We start from the raw sequence: 16,014 nt of genomic DNA on the forward strand, positions 1-16,014 counted from the left end.
CAAGGACCAGGAGTGACAGGACAATGGGAGATGGGGTCAAGCTGAAAGAGAGCAGAGTTAGATTGGCATTGGGAAAAAATTCTTCCCTATGAGGGCAGTGATGCCCTGGTACAGGGTGCCCAGAGAAGCTGTGGCTGCCCCTGGATCCCTGGAAGTGCCCAAGGCCAGGTTGGATATTAGGGCTTGGAACAACCTGGAATAGTGGAAGATGTCCCTGCCCATGGCAGGGGAGTGGAACTGGATGAGCTTTAAGGTCCCCTCCAACCCAAACCACTCTGTGTCTGAGAAGGGTCATTCTGGCTGTGTGCTAAGGGGTGTCTGGATTTGGATGTGATTGATATCTCCTGGTTTGGAGATGGCTTTGCAGGGAAATCAGACAGTCTGCCTCCCCAGAGGTTAAGTTTTGCTTTATAGAGCTTAATTTTAATTGCTTTTGGTGATGTTTAAAGGATATTCAAATATCCTGTGCTCTGCTCATGTCCCATCATTTATTCAATAGGAATGAGGTCTCATTGGAGCCTTTTCCTGGTGTTTTAAAGCACTACAGAAGCTCTTCCTGAGCCAAGAATGCAGTAACATCATATTGGAAATAATGGCAAGAGGTAAATGCTAGAATTACAAATACCACATTAAGGTTATTTCTAAATCATACCAGGGCCTACATCCAAGAAAGAAAAATCAGCCTTAATAAGCACTGTGCTCTGCTGTGTTAATAAGGAGAAGTAAAAAGAGGTTGAGGCTGAATAGAGGCATACAAAAGGGATGGTGTTAGGACAATACCTTAGATTCTCTTCTCTTTAGGCTGTAGGGAGCAATGGTGCTTTTTAGCTTGGCTCTGAGTCTCTGTTGTGAGTCTGTTTTCTATTGTTGGGGGTTTTTTCGTGTAGCACACCTAGAAGGGTGTAGATAAGCAGGTCAGTTTGGCTGTTGGTTAATTTGTTAGGGCAGGAAGCAAACAAGGCAGGGTTCTGCAGCTCCCTGCAGCTGCCTGTGGGCTAGCAGAGGGTGGAAGACAAGGAAGACTCAGCCAAAAAGTAGGATTCCATTCAGAGTGGATTTCTGTGGCTGGCCTGGTTTGGGGCTTCAGAGGTGAAGTGTCATGAGTGGTGAGCATTCCACTGATCTGGATCTGTCCTAGCCCAGGAAAGGTCTCTCATCTTCACAAGGCTGCTTTGGAAAAACATGTTATTGTGGGCATCTCTGCCTGTATGAGCACAGTCCTCAGCTTTGAAATTCCCCATCCTGCCCAGCTTATCTGCCTTAACCAGGCCCTGCTTTCATTTACATCCCTCCCCACGCCTTTCCTCAAAAGCCCATGCCTGTGCTGTGCTCTGTGGTGCCCTCAAGCAAAGGCTGTGGTGCTCAGCATGATGAGAGACAAATTCACCTCTGTCCTGCTCAAACTCCTGTTTTCCTCCCTGGCAGCAAGGGGAAGCAAGGAATTGTTCTGATATCTGCTATCTCCCTTGAGGATGCTGTTTGCCAGGCACTGAGCCTCAGTTTCTCCAGTCTCCCAGAGACTACAGCCTTGCAAGCACTTATCTGTGCCCCTTAGTGAGTATTATGGGATTGCTTACTGCTCAAGTCTCCTGGAGGCTTCAAGTGCCCTGTCTCAGATGCTGCACAACAGTGGAGGTGAGAGTAGAATTGAATCCTCTCAAGGCTGCCTCTCAAGGGTTACTGCTGTATGCAGGCTTTTGGTTTGTTTGCCTTTTGCTCTTAGGGTTCATGAGAACTTCAGGGTAAAATCTTTTTGCAGTATTCCAGGAGAAGAGCTGCTAAGTATTGCTCTGTTGAGCCTTGTTCAAGAGCTGCATCACACAGCCTGTGCCACTCACTGTGGGTAAACTCTGGGGTAGCTCCAGCACTGAGCTGATGAACAGGCTGGCCAGGAGTGTTCCACAGTAACAGAGAGGCTCAAGAGCCCTGATGCATTCTGAGTTTCTTTTTCAGCCCTTATCAGCTCGGAGCAGCTTTTGTTTCACTGTGCTCCTCAGAGGTCCCAGTTAAATCACATCCATGCTGTGCTGGCTGTCCTTGTAAATCCCTGCTCAGGGTCCCACGGAGCTGCTGAGGTGACAGTGAGCCTTCAGCTGAAGTTCAGACACCCCACTGAGCTCTTCAATCTGACCTGGGGTGTGAAGGTTACATCCCCTCTTCACTCACCAACACCAGTGGTTGCTTTTCCCAAACCTGTGGTATCAATGTCTGATGCTTTTCCTGCAAAAGAACCAATTTCCTTGTAATAGAATAAATCTTGCAGATTTCAGCCTGAGTTGTTCTCCTAATGCTCTGGGTTATGAATGAGACCCAAAGGTGCATAAACTGAAGGACGATTTATTTTCTGAACACTTCCATTCCTTTCCTCCCAGAGGCTGGTTCCTATCCAAGCATATAAGGAAAAATAATACAAAAAAAAAAAAAAAAAAAAAAAAAAAAAGTTTCTCTTGTTGGCAACTCAGTGCCTACTCTATGATCTGTACCCCACATACAGGCTGTGGGTGAACAGGTCTGTTTGCAATTGCAAATATGGGGTTTCCAATATAAAAAAAATCCCATCCATTTTGAGGTTCCTTGCCTTGTCAGGCTGTTTGTGTGAAAGGAAGAATTCCCAGAGGAAAGGAAAGAGGAGGAAATATTTGATTTGGGTGTTTTTGCTGTAGGTACAAAGAAATAACTTTATCCGTAAATAACAGGCTGCTTTGCCTTTTCACAGCACCATGGAATCCCAGAATGTTTTGGGTTGGAAGGGACCTCAAACTCATCTCATTCCAACCTCTGCACTCAGCAGGGACACCTTCCACTATCCCAGGTTGCTCCAAACCCTGTCCAACCTGGGCTCGGACACTTCCAGGGATGCGGCCACAGCTTCTGTGGGAAATTGAAATCACTGATTCATCGGTGTCTCCCGTGCCCCCAGCTCTTTGGACACGAGTGTTTGTGTCCCTGGGTGAGAGGGCTGCTGCCGGGAGAGCTGTCCTGCCGGGAGATCTGTCCTGCTTGATCCCGCCGGGATCCTGCCGGGACGCTGCCAAACGTGCAGGGAGCCGGCTCCCACTAGGGCGCGCTAGGACAGTTAAAATGGAGCCGGTTTTCCGCTGGCATCGGGGTGGAACCATCAGAGATCCTATGTAAGGAACGGCACTTCTGGCTTTCAGCAGGGATTCTGGCTGAGTTCCCCATCTTTTGAGTACATTTCCCTGGATGAGTGTGCAGCAAAGCCAGCTGTAGCTGCCTCAGAGCACTGAGGTTTGGGCTGGGACAAGTGCTGGCAAAAACCTGTTGGAAAGCCCTGGCCTGGACAGAGGGCAGGGAGAAGCTTTGTCCTCAAGGCTGTCTCATCCCACAGTCCCTTTGTTTGCTGCTCTGTAAGGCAGAGGGAGTGGAAATCTGTGCAGTACCTGAACATGGACAGGAGTCCACCTCAAAATCCCATTGTTGGTCTGCTGTTGTCATTTGAGCATTTTGAAACAACCCCTAACAAGTTGCCCATCTTCACAGGAGAATTTCCTGCCTCCACCCAGGCCCTGGGACCCCTGTCTGCTACCCTGGTTTGCTTCATGTTTACTTAATTAGCCAGCTGGAGCATAATTCCTTTCATGATCCACGGTCTAATACATAAAGATGACAGTGACACGAATCTTGGCTCAGGTTTCAATTTGCATGTTAATTCATTGTGGTTCCCCAGATGGCTGGAATTTGCTCCAGCAGGATCTGGGAGATGTTGAAATGGGTGGGTGTGCTCTCCTGTGTCCCTGTGAGAGCCTGGAGCGATAGGTGACACAGTTTTACTGTCCACCAGGCATCATCTCTGCTAGATCTCCAGCAAAAAGCAAAGCAGAGGTGAAAAGCAAAGCAAAAATGCTAAATGAGGAGCTTTTCTTAGTACAGAATGCAAACAGAGTCATGGCTCTGGTAGCTGAGAAGCATCTGGAAATGGGTGAAGCTTGATTAGGAAGGAACAGAGTGCATTTTACACAGCAACCCAGCCCCAGTCATCACTTGTGTAGAGAAGAGGGAGACTCCAGGCAGGGAGAAAACAGTGATTTCCCTGAGTGCCAGACAAGCCCATGTTGGCTGTGAAGGGTTTAGGCACAGGCCCCACCACTCCATGGGACTCCTGTTTCTGTGTGACATCCAGGAGAGGAAATGCTGCGAGCCTGTGTTCAGTTCCAGCACTCTGGGCACCACAGGACACTGACAGCAAACACAGGCAGAGCTGCCATTTCCCTGAAATGCCTGAAAGAGCAGCACCTTGCCAGAAGTGGCACGAGCTCTCTGGGGAGGACAGCCATAGGTGGTTATTTTTCTGTTCCATTAGAGCTGAGTGAGATCCAGGCCCTGGAGAGCCGGGATCCAGGATGAAAACAGGGCTTGCCGCAAGACCCTGTGAGCTGAATAGAAATCATGGCTAAACAGGAGGATGGGAAGGGAGACAGAGTTGTGGGAAGAGGCATGGGCAGCATCACACAGCAGGCAGTGCCACAGCCAGCGAGGCTTGGAGCATTCTCTAGCTGGCAGATGGATTTAGTTGCAGCAAATCATCCATTTTCAGATTTTGCTGATTTTACACAGTCTAATTTTAATAACAGAAGAAAAGAGTGAGACATTTTTTCATAAATCACTTTTTCCTTTGTTTTTCCTTCCAAGTAACTGCACTAGGTATTTGTATTTTAGTCTTAGAAGCATGGATAACATTTTAATGAAGAATTTGTGGGGACAAAAAATTGAAAATAAATGTTGTCTCTTCTCTGTGTTCAAAACCCAGTGGCTTTGGATTCTCCAGGAGTTTCTTGTGCTTTCTGAAAACGCTGTTATCTTGTATGCCCTGCATTCATAATCTGTTGTGCTTCCTTCTTTGTGTTCTGACCTTCCTTGCTCAGAGTCTCAAGTCACAACAGGACAAATTCTGGCTTTTCAAAATCATCTTCCTGATGCTTTATGGCTAGAAAAAGAAGGGTTTTTTTTTCCCCAGAAAACATTGTTAAATCAAGCCTTTTCATTTTTCACCTCAATCAAAGCCAAGTTTCTCAGCTTTTCATTAAAAAACAAGTATTTGAAGTTGTTCAGGAGGCCTTAAAGTGAACATTTCCAGGTTCTAGAATTAACACTGTCATTTTTCAGATACTACTTTTCAAGGAAGCAGGATTTAATCATGTAGCTTCTGTTCCATTAACTAGGTTCCATTAATATTTTGAGCTAGCTTAGTACAGCTGCTTGGGAATTGGAAAATGCAAGGTTATGCAAATTCAGTGAGGGGTGTTGGTGTTTCCCTGCATGAAACAGTGTCTGGGGGAAAAGCCTGTTCACAGCTGAAATCTCTTGGTGCAAAGCCCTGGGCAGGACTGGGTTCCATCAGTCCTGGGCACAGAGCACCCGTGTTCATGAGGCAAATCCACCTGGAAGCAGCAGGGAGCCTTCAGGATGGGGAGGACAAACACCACCCCTCATTAGGCAGAGCTGAGGCAGGTACTAATTATACTAATTAACCTGGAGCTGCAGTGGGGCTGCTCCTGCCTCGTGCCCTGATGGTTCCTGGCTCTCCTGGGGCGAGGGCAGGATCAGTGTTGGCTCTGCTTGTGGTGCAGCTTCCCTCCTCCTTTTCCTCCACCTGTCTCCATGCATTTCAGGCATGGAAGCTGTGTCCCTGTGCCCATCTGTGCTCAGTGGCTCTGGAGCCACTGGAGCTTTAATTGTGTAGAGCTGTTTTCCTGAACTAAATTAGCAGACACATGGGGGTGACAATTTGGGCCCTGTATGAGTTTGGTGGTACAAACTGAGCCTGGGACTCAGGCCAAGGCAGCAGGGCCGGAGGGAATTTAATGGGTCTTCCTGCAAAACACAGCTACAGACTTTCAATTGACTTTCTTCAATTTGTCTAACTAATGTCTTCTCCAGCCCTGCTTTTTAATTCATGATACTATCATCAATCACATAATTATGACCTCATCTCATTCTCTGTGAAGACCTGGGTGACAAATAAGGACAGGGTCACACTTCAGTTTGTGTTGCTGTGTTTTATTGCCTAGATGAAAAGAAGCAAACATGCTGGGGACAGAATTCCCCAAACATAAAATCCTGCTGACAATATGCAACATTTGGCTATTTCTGGAGAGCTGGAAAGCAGGACTTTTTGGTTGGTTGGTTGGTTTTATTGACACCGTTTTCCACATAAATACACACCTTGTCAGACCTGGGAACAGACTCCTTTTAACTCATCTCAGGAGCACACATCAGCATCATAACAAACACATGGGGAGAAGAACTATTTCTGCAGGCAAGTGGCAGCTTATCCAGGGTCAGATAAAAATCCTTCAGAGAGAATATGGGAAGTTCTTTTCTAGATTAACCACTGCAAGGGACTGAAATCCCAGTGTTAGGCAGCCTCAAATTCCACTGATGCCATAAGCCATGGCAAGGAGCACGCTGACATTAGGAATTAAGAACATGATTGAATCATGTGAAAGGGTTTTTACTCCTGAATTAATGTTAGAAATTTGGTTCTAAAGTTATAGTTAATTCTTCACATCCTGCATTTTTGTTCAGCTTTGACATTTCCCTGCCAAAACCTCCCTTTGCTGAACCACTTCATAATTTTGCTGGGTCATCAGCATCATCCCATCTGGAAAGAGGGTGGTTCTGTTCTTCACAGACATTTTAGGCCAAAGAGATCTTCTAAGCATCTTGGGAAGACCCTGGATGCTGAATTCCATGGGGTTCCTTGGATTCCCAAGGAGGGATAAACCACAAGGGAAGTCTGGTGTTTGAAGTCTGATCTGTGGCTCTGTTGCAGACACTTGGAGCAGACTCCACCCTTGCACAACAGGAGAAAACCATGAAGGTTGGAAACTAGAGTAGAAACATTTAGAATGTATGGAGTGTTTTTATAAACCCATCCATTTTCAAGCCACTTTCACAATTTTCTGAGCCTAACTTGTAAGTTCTGAGTGTTTGGGGTAGGCAGTAGCACACAAACAATATCCACTTCCAGCACATGTGCATTCACAAGCTTCTCACTCTTCCTCCTACAGATAATGCCATGCAATCCTCTTCCTAATGGTTTGGTGGCACAATGCTCAGCCAGTTTGAGCTGTGCCATGCCATGCCATGCCATGCCATGCCATGCCATGCCATGCCATGCCATGCAGCAGTTTTGCTGCTCATCTCTTGTATTCACATTTGGTAGCTGAAATACTGCAGCCCTCTGAACCTGCTTTCCTGTTTCCCCCTGATTTTCACTCATGCTCACATTAGCACTTAGTCATCTTTACAATCCTTGCCTTTCCCTGTGTTCTCTTCTCTACAGCATGACCAAAATTTGTTAGCACAGGGTTTTTATGAGCTCCTGCCCTCACTAAAAAAGGCCCAACTTGTCTTGGGAAGTTTCCCCCATCAGTTTTGACATCTCCTGCAGCTTGCCATTCCTTAGCATTAATTTCTATCGCTTTCCCCCATTTCCCTGGCAGAAATTCTGATTAGGCAATAAGTGCTGGGCCATCCATCATCTCCTGCCAGTCACAAGTCACAGGGTTCTTCTCAGATCGTTCTTAATCAAGCCGAGAGTGCCACGGGTAGCAGAGCTAAAGACCCGATTTCCGTGCCCATCCCCTGGATCCCGTGTGAGCACGGCTGTAAGGCAGAGCCATTGTGAGAGCCCTGTCACACAGCCCCGCAGCACGGCTGATTAAACCCCTGCAGAGCTCCGAGGGCTTCACAAAAGTCCTGTCAGTCAGCTTGCATTTGATTTCAGGTCTGATTTTCATTTGTTTACAGTGTCGCCCATTATGTGTAGAGTGTTTGCTAAACACTGAAGAATAATGGTCCTGTCCCAGGTAGCCGACAGCAGAAGGGCTAACAAAGGGAAGGAAGGCAGTAAAAGAGGTAATTTATGTATGAGTCATGCTTCCCAGCCAGCTGTGCTGATAAAAAATGGCCACTTTTATGGGAAGGCTGGAAAAGAGCAACGAAATTACCTTTCTGAAAGAAAACCAACCCAAACCAAACAAAATATTTGGACTGGCAGTTTGATTAAAGGTGACTTATTGCAAACAGCGCAGGGAAGGAAGTCCTGGGGAGGCATTTGGGTTTATCAGGGAAAGATGTTTCTGGCACAGACACCTGCACCTAAAACAATACTGAGACAGCAGCAGGAGGTCCTACCTAGGGCACAGAAAAACCTGATATGGAGACAGGAAAACAGAGGATACCAAGTGTGAGATATGAGAATTGATAAGCAGGAGTGGAGTTAGGATCTGGGAGCAGTCGCTGAGGCAGGGGAGGAAATCATTGGATGTGGTGTTGTGGGAGATGAGAATTTGACTCCTTGTTCTCAGAAGGCTGATTTATTATTTTATGCTATTATATTTAAAGAAATGCTATACTAAAACTGTACTAAAGAAAGAGAAAGGAGACATCAGAAGGCCAAACAAGAATGATAATGAAAGCTCGTGACTGACTCCTCAGAGTCTGATACAGCTGATGGTGATTGGTCATTTATTGATAACAATTCATATATAACCAATCAAACATTCACCTGTTGGTAAAGAATCTTCAGACCACATTCCCAAGTAATCAGATAATTATTGTTTTCATTCTTTCCTGAGGCTTCCCAGGAGAAAAAATCCTGGCAAAGGGGTTTTCCAGAAAATATCATGGCGACACTTGGAGGTACTTTTTCAGCAAATTGCCAAGCAGTCCTGTATCCACCTGATGCACAGAGCTCTGCAGGAAGATTTATGTTGTCATCCAGCCACGTGACTTGGGGCCTGGCTTTGCTCCACTTAGAGGCAATGACAGACTCCTATTGATTCATGGGAACCATAGAAATCAAAGAAAACTTGCTGTGGCAACTGGCTAATTCAATAAAAGCATTGATTTTTCCAGCTGGACAATTAGAGAGCATGAATGCAGTGTAGCTGATTTCTGTCCCTGAATTAATGTAACAAATGACCATTGATTCAAGGGAGAGGAAACTGTACCCCAAAGGAAAGGAGCTTCCACAGTAAAAATCCCCCAGCCTATGTGTGCTGGTCCTTAATGTGCCAGAGACAGAGCTGGTTATGATTGTGTGTCTCTCTTGGTTAGCACACTCTAGGAGTGAGTTACTGTCACCTCACAGAGCAGCCAAGCTAAAGGCAGACACACAGAGCCAGGGAGAGCCCTGGAAAAGTGATGCAGGAGACCATGGAGTTCAAAACAGGTACTGGGAGCACCTCATAGCATCCCTTCAGATGAATGGCTCTGATTTTGCCCTGGGTTTGAGATGGAATCATGGAATGGTTTGAGTTGGAAGGTACCTAAAGATCTTCCTGCTGCACCCCCTGCCATGGGCAGGGACATCTTCTACTATCCCTGGTTGCTCCAAGCCCTGTCCAACCTGGCCTTGGACAGGGATGGGGCAGCCACAGCTTCTCTGGGCAGCCTGTGCCAGGGCATCACCACCCTCACAGGGAACAATTTCTTCCTAACATCTGATCTAAACCTACCCTCTGTCAGTGAGAAGCCATTCCTCCTTGTCCAGTCACTCCAGGCCCTTGTAAATGTCTCTTCATTTTTGTTGTCAGCTCCTTCAGGTGCTGGAAGGTTCCAATTAGGTCACCCCAAAGCCTTCTCCTCTCCAGGCTGAGCAATCCCAATTCTCCCAGCCTTTTCCCACAGCAGAGGTTCTCCATCCCTCAATCATGTTGGTGCTTCCTCTGGACTGGCTCCAACAGCTCCATGTCCTTCCTGTGCTGGGTCCCCAGGGCTGGAGGCAGCTCTAGAGGTGAGGTCTCACCAGATTGGATCACACAGCTCTCTCTTCCTCCACAGTGAGGAAGATACTTTAAAAGAGGAACTTTACTTACTCCACATGCAGTAGCTGTGAACTGGCCCCGAGATTTTTGGGGCTGTTGGGTATTTGCAGACTTAAATTATGGCTCATAGGGTATGGTTACTTGAGGTTATGGCTTAGGGTATTGCTGCCCTGGCTGAGGAGTCAGAGTTCCAGGCAGTGTGAGGATTTCTTTCACAGGAAACTGGTGTGCCACTTGTCCATTGTCGGAAGCCAGGACATTCCTCTGGCTGCCCTGGAGGGCTCGAGACCCTGGCAGAGGGCTCAGAGACCTTGGCACAGAGTCAAAGCCACCTGTGCCTTCAATTTCAACCCATAGAAACATCTACCAACTTTGTGTGAGATTTACAAGCCACGAGAGTTTGAGTAAAATGTTAGTGAATGTATCACAGGGTGAAAATGTAGAATTTTGAAGATTTAGAATGAAAGTTCAAAAGGCAAAATAGAAAAATCTAAGCGTGTTCTGTCTTTCTTCTTCTTCTTCTTGTCTTCCATCTTCTGCTGTGATGGTGACACTTCTAAATTGGTTTAAGGTGGAGATAAACTGTCTAACATAAGTGATTGGTATTGGAAAATTATTGTAAATAAAGTACAGATAGTTTTTAGTATAAAAAGCTAACACCACCCCAAGGGCAGTCAGTGTCCAACCTGCTGGACAGACCTCCGCAGGTCTGAAAAAGAATATATTAAATAAAATAATCAACCTTGAGAACCAAAGCCAAAGAATCCCAACTTCTTCTTCGAGCACATGGCTGGGAAAAAAGACTTTTTAATATCTCAAAAGCCATTTCAGCAACAACAAACCCAAGAGTCCATTTGCAAACCCCCTTTGCTGTTGGGATTCGTTCTAATGGTGTTGAAGCATCTGAACTCGTTGCACCATGGAAACCCCCCAGCCTGGGCTGAGGAGTTCCAGATGCTGCCCAAGCCTCCCCCAGGGCTGACCCTCCTTGCAGCAGGGTGTGCCCAGCCCCTGATTCAGGCTGGCTGCTGGCTGTGTGGGAGGTGCCATGTGCCTGCTGCAGTGCTGGCACAGGGGCTGCTCCCTGCCGGGTGTCACCGGGGCAGGACAGGCAGTGACATTTTAACAGCTGCCCTGTTTGCGTCAGTGCCTGCGAGTCAGGGCCCTGACCTGGGGGGTGTTTCACCTTGCTCCCTGGCTTTGACGTGGATGGGCATCCCAGCACCCCTGGCCTGCCAGAGACAACACCCACACCCCTGTGGTGGTGTTTGTAGGGGGTTTAGGATGAGGGAAGAGATGAGGATCTGACTCCATGTTTCAGAAGGCTGATTTATTATTTTATGATGTATATTATATTGAAACTATACTAAAATAATAGAACAAAGGATTTCATCAGAAGGCTGGCTAAGAATAGAAAAGAATGATAACAAAATCTTGTGACTGACTGAGACAGTCCAGACAGCTGGGCTGTGATTGGCCATTAATTAGAAACAACCACATGAGACCAATCACAGATGCACCTGTTGCATTCCACAGCAGCAGATAATCACTGTTTACATTTTGTTCCTGAGGCCTCTCAGCTTCTCAGGAGAAAGAATCCTAAGGAAAGGATTTTCCATAAAACATGTCTGTGACACTGACCTGCCAGAGACATCACCTCCTCTCCTCTCTCCACTGCTTCTGCTCTGGGTGCTTTTTTTGTTCCATTTCTAATGGCCTGTACCTGCAATAGAGATGTTCTGAGAGGGCCCAGCAGACACAGTGCACCTCCTGCCCTTCATCACAGCAGCAGCAGTGAGGAGGTGTGATAAGAGTCGTGCAGCATTAATGGAGCAGGATGCTCAGGCCTGGAGGGGAGGAGGGATATTTCCATCAAAGCTAAGCTGCTTTACAGCACAGCCTGCTAGAAAGTGCTGGTTGGAAACACCTGTCTATTAAAAGGTCAGGTGTGGTCCTGAGTTCTGGGCTGACACTTGCTCAAGCTGGTAAATGATACATAATGATCACTTATTAGATTATTTTTGTCTATTTGGGGTCGCTGTGAACAGCCCATTAGAAAATAGTAGGTTTCTCTGAGGCTGCCAAATGCTGGTTGTTATTATTTCTGCAGATAATACTGAATCTGTAACTTGTTCGAGAGCAGCTTATGCAATATTTGGTGATCAGATTTGGAGCATTAACTGGATAGCTCAACTACTTCGTGTGCTTCTCTTCAGTGACCATGGGAGTGTAACTCTTAGAATCAGATTTCAACAATCAGGGGGACAGCCACAATTAAAGTTCCACTTCCCTAAACCACTCAAAAATTGTATTGGCCTCTCTGATTACCATGTCTTTGTAGAGTCTCTGGTTTTAAGCTTTTCTTTTCAGTCATGAGAGCTGAAAATTAATCTTTTGCTTCAAGTGAAGGAGTACTCTCACTTATATCCCAGATGCCAGCACCAGAAACACCAGGGAGAAAAATGAAATACCTGAGAGCATAAAACTGCAAATGTACTTTCAGAATACAGCGCAGGATTTGCTCCCAGTAAACTGTCAGAGCTCCTGCTGCTAGTGGAGAGTGCTTGCTGAAAAACAACGTGAAAGGTGCCAGACTTATTTAAAAATTCACAGCCACATTTTCATACTCAGAATTCTCTCCCAGTGTAGTAAGAGAGCTCCTGGAATGGTTGGTAGCTGTCATGGAAGCTTTTTGTTTCCTAGCAAAAGGCACAGAGGCAACAGTAGCACAGGCAAGAGAGCTTTGATGCACAATGTTCAAAAGCCTGATTTCTATTTCCTCTCCAAAGACAGGCCCTCCAGAAACCTTCCTTAACCTCTTCCAGGTATGAAATAGTCTGGGATGGGCTTTGGTGCTCTTCTTCACAAGATTCTTCCATGTCCTCCCTACAGGCATCTTGCCAAACAGCCAAGGAAAGTGTTGCTAGCACTGCTTTCTTCTGTGGATGGATTTTGATTATTAATAACTTGGTCAGGATGAGTGGAACTAGTTCACATCTTGTCAAAGCAGCATGCTGCTTTTATGAGACTTGCCACTGCCCCTTCCTCCTCCAGACCATGCCTTTCATGTGCCTGAGCAGCACTGAGGTGACTGCCTGCTTCATTAAGAGCTGCTGCAGCACAGGAACCAGCTCAGGAAGTGGTTTACAAACAGCAAAGAGAAACTCAGAGACAGAGTGAAAAACAGGGGAAGAAAGAGATGATTGCAGTTTTAAGTTGAATTTCCGCGACCTTCCAAGCAGGCATGCCAGTATGAGCACATTAAATTCATGTATTTCTCAACAGCAAGGGCTGTTTAGCAATAAAGACCTTTAGCACTGAAAGAGGCTCAAAACAAATCTTTGCAGCCAGCAATAAAACACAAGGAGTGCCATGCTGAACATCACTGGGTGGCATAGCTTGTTAAGGCAAGAGGCTGGAGGCTTATTTGTGCAATCCCTGCAAGAAATGCTGTCCTGTGATACACTCACTGTCAGAGATAACTGCCTTGGAGATTAAAAAAGAAAAAATTTAATGTGGCCCTTCCAGTGCAGTGCTGTAGCCACACTAAGGGAAAATGTGCACACCCACAGATAGACAGTGTGAGAGCTTTTTGAAACTTGAACCAAACTGCATTTGGAATTGGGTTTAGAGCTGTTGATTGTTGCCTGTGAAAAAAAAATAACTGTTAGAGATGCTTGCTGTGCATCCTCTGAACAACCTGATCCAGGGGAAGTGGAAAAGTGGTCCCCACCTTTGGCAGGGACTTAGACTGAAGGATCTTTAAGATCCTTTCCAACCCAGGCCATTCTATGACTCTGTGATTCTAGAAATTAAGATTTAAAAAAGTCTCAAAACCAATGCATAATACAGGGTTTTGTCTGGAAGTTCCCAACATCCAGTCCAGAAAAAAGGCAGGGTGGGATTTTCACATTTTCTCTTGTAAAAAAGGAGACTTTTGACTCCCCAGCTTTCCTGAGATCTGAGTAATGAAATAGTTCTAGTCAGTGTTTATAGGAAGGTTTGACTTTGGTGGTGCTTTGCTTTGCACCCACAGAATGCCAAGAGCCTTCCTGCCATCCAGGAGAGGCCTCTGGCTCCCACAGGCTGCTGTCCCAGTCCTGCAGGGATTTTTTCCACAGGCTTTTCTTCCTCTTTGTGGGGAGCTGTTCCACTTCTCAGTTGTCTGTGGAGATAAGCATGTGTATAAATGATTGCAGAAGTGGGTTATTGAAACTTTGGGTTATGTAAGGGCTGTACATTTTAGGATGGTTTCTACCAGGGATTTTGCAGGCAGATTTGAGTTTGCCCTGCTCATGCTCCAAGGAAAAGTGAGGAAATGTGGAAATGTGTCTGTGGTTAGCTGACACACCATTCCAGCTCAGCTCACAGTGAACTCCAAGCATTGCAGCCACAGCTCTGTATGCCTTTAAGAATCAAAGCAAATATAGAAATTCTTCAAGACTCAAGGCAAGGTGATGCTGAAACTCCCTGTGCTCTCACACCACAATGTGTAGCTATGTGTATGGGAGTTACTCCATGTTCTTACATGCAGGAGAGGTTTTTACCAAAATCTCTCTCCCTTCCCAAACCCACTGTTTAACCAATGCTTGATAAGGATGTTTTAAATTATTGTTTGCATCAAGTTTCCTGTAGAATTTAAGATAATTTCACTGTCACAAAATATCCAGTTGTATCCAAGTGGCACTAACATATGGGACTGGGGGAGATCCCATAAATCCCAGTGGTGTAGGAACACAGTGTTTTACATTGGTGGGGCTCCTGCCTGTCTCCAAGTGATGAGCTCCTGGCAGCCTTTGTGCCCCAAGCAATCTGAAAATAGTCCTGCAGCACAGAATTGCTTTTTGCAGTGTTTTGTCTCATTGCTAGCCCACTCTTGTTCCAAATTATTGTGTCTAATTTTCCTCATGTAAATGCAGGAGATAGATTGTTGATTCTACAACAGCTGGATTAGTCAAATGAAGACCATGTCTAGGTATCATGGAATCCCCAATTTTCTGTTCATGGGCTGAGAGGAAAAATGTTTCCAAAAGGAGACAATCACCTGTTTGCTGATTTCTGCTATTACTTGTTATGTTATTTGTGCACCTCAGGTCTCTTCACCCAAGCCAAACAGCCTGAACTGGTGAGGAGGTTCATGCCTTGCTGTGTCACCTGTCTGATGTGGATATTACATCCACATTTATCCTCTGGTTTAGCTTCTAGGAAGAGCTTATATCCCAGATAAATACACAATCCCATTTGCCAATTGTCAGGATGGCAGAACTGAGCCTTGCTCACCCATTTCTAGTGAGATACAGGCATACATCTCTCACAGTCTGTCCTGGAATTAGTTTTGGAAAAACAGGAATCAGTTATCTCCTTCCCAGGGGTTTACATGGGTTAGTGTCTACAGAGGGCACCCTCTTCCATGGCATTGTTTCCTCAAGCACACATCTGATGCTGCTTCTGAGTTCTTGGATGCAATGAATGTTGCTTCCAGTGCATCATCAAGTGTCTCATTATTAAATAATTAGAAAAGGTTTTTTAGAAGCATTTGGCTGTAAAGAGCCCCAATTACTGCTGTTACCACAACCTTCTGGCAATGCAGAGGAAGACACTGGTGAATCTTCCTTTGATCTTTGTTGAAACAAGGTGGAGAAAATGGGCAGACCTTTGGACTCTAAATAATAAAGCTCTTAAAATAAATAATAAAGCTCTATGAGGCCCTTTGAAAACAGACAGTAACTTCCTGCCCAAAGGTGCTCATCTTCACCCACAGGCACAGTGTCTGTCCTGTGCTGTCTTATCACTGGTCCTGCTGCTTACATTTCTGATTGTGGTATTGTAATGGCATCCAAAAGGACACCCATCCTTTGGCATGGGTTTGAGGGGTATTTTATGAGGGGTTTTTATAAAGTAAAAGTTTTTCTGGACAGAAATTTTGGGGGGCAAGGAAAGGAAACCAAAAGGTTACAAACAATGTCACTTTTTGGAGATTTTCAACATCAGGTTGGCAGTGAGGGGAATTCTGGCCAGAAGCATGTTTGGGATATTTTGGACTGCAGACCAAGGAGCCCAGAATACAGTGACCAAAGAGCCTTGCTAATAATCAGAGGGATCTTCCAGGCCTGCCAGACAGACAGAGGTCCTGGAGTTGTGGCTGTGGACAAGTTGCCTTTCAGCTTTCCAGTGCCCATGGAGTGGGACCAGCACAACAGGACCTGTCTGACCTGCTGAG

The sequence above is a fragment of the Ammospiza nelsoni genome, chromosome 7 (assembly GCF_027579445.1).
Source record: "Ammospiza nelsoni isolate bAmmNel1 chromosome 7, bAmmNel1.pri, whole genome shotgun sequence".
Classification (NCBI taxonomy): domain Eukaryota; kingdom Metazoa; phylum Chordata; class Aves; order Passeriformes; family Passerellidae; genus Ammospiza; species Ammospiza nelsoni.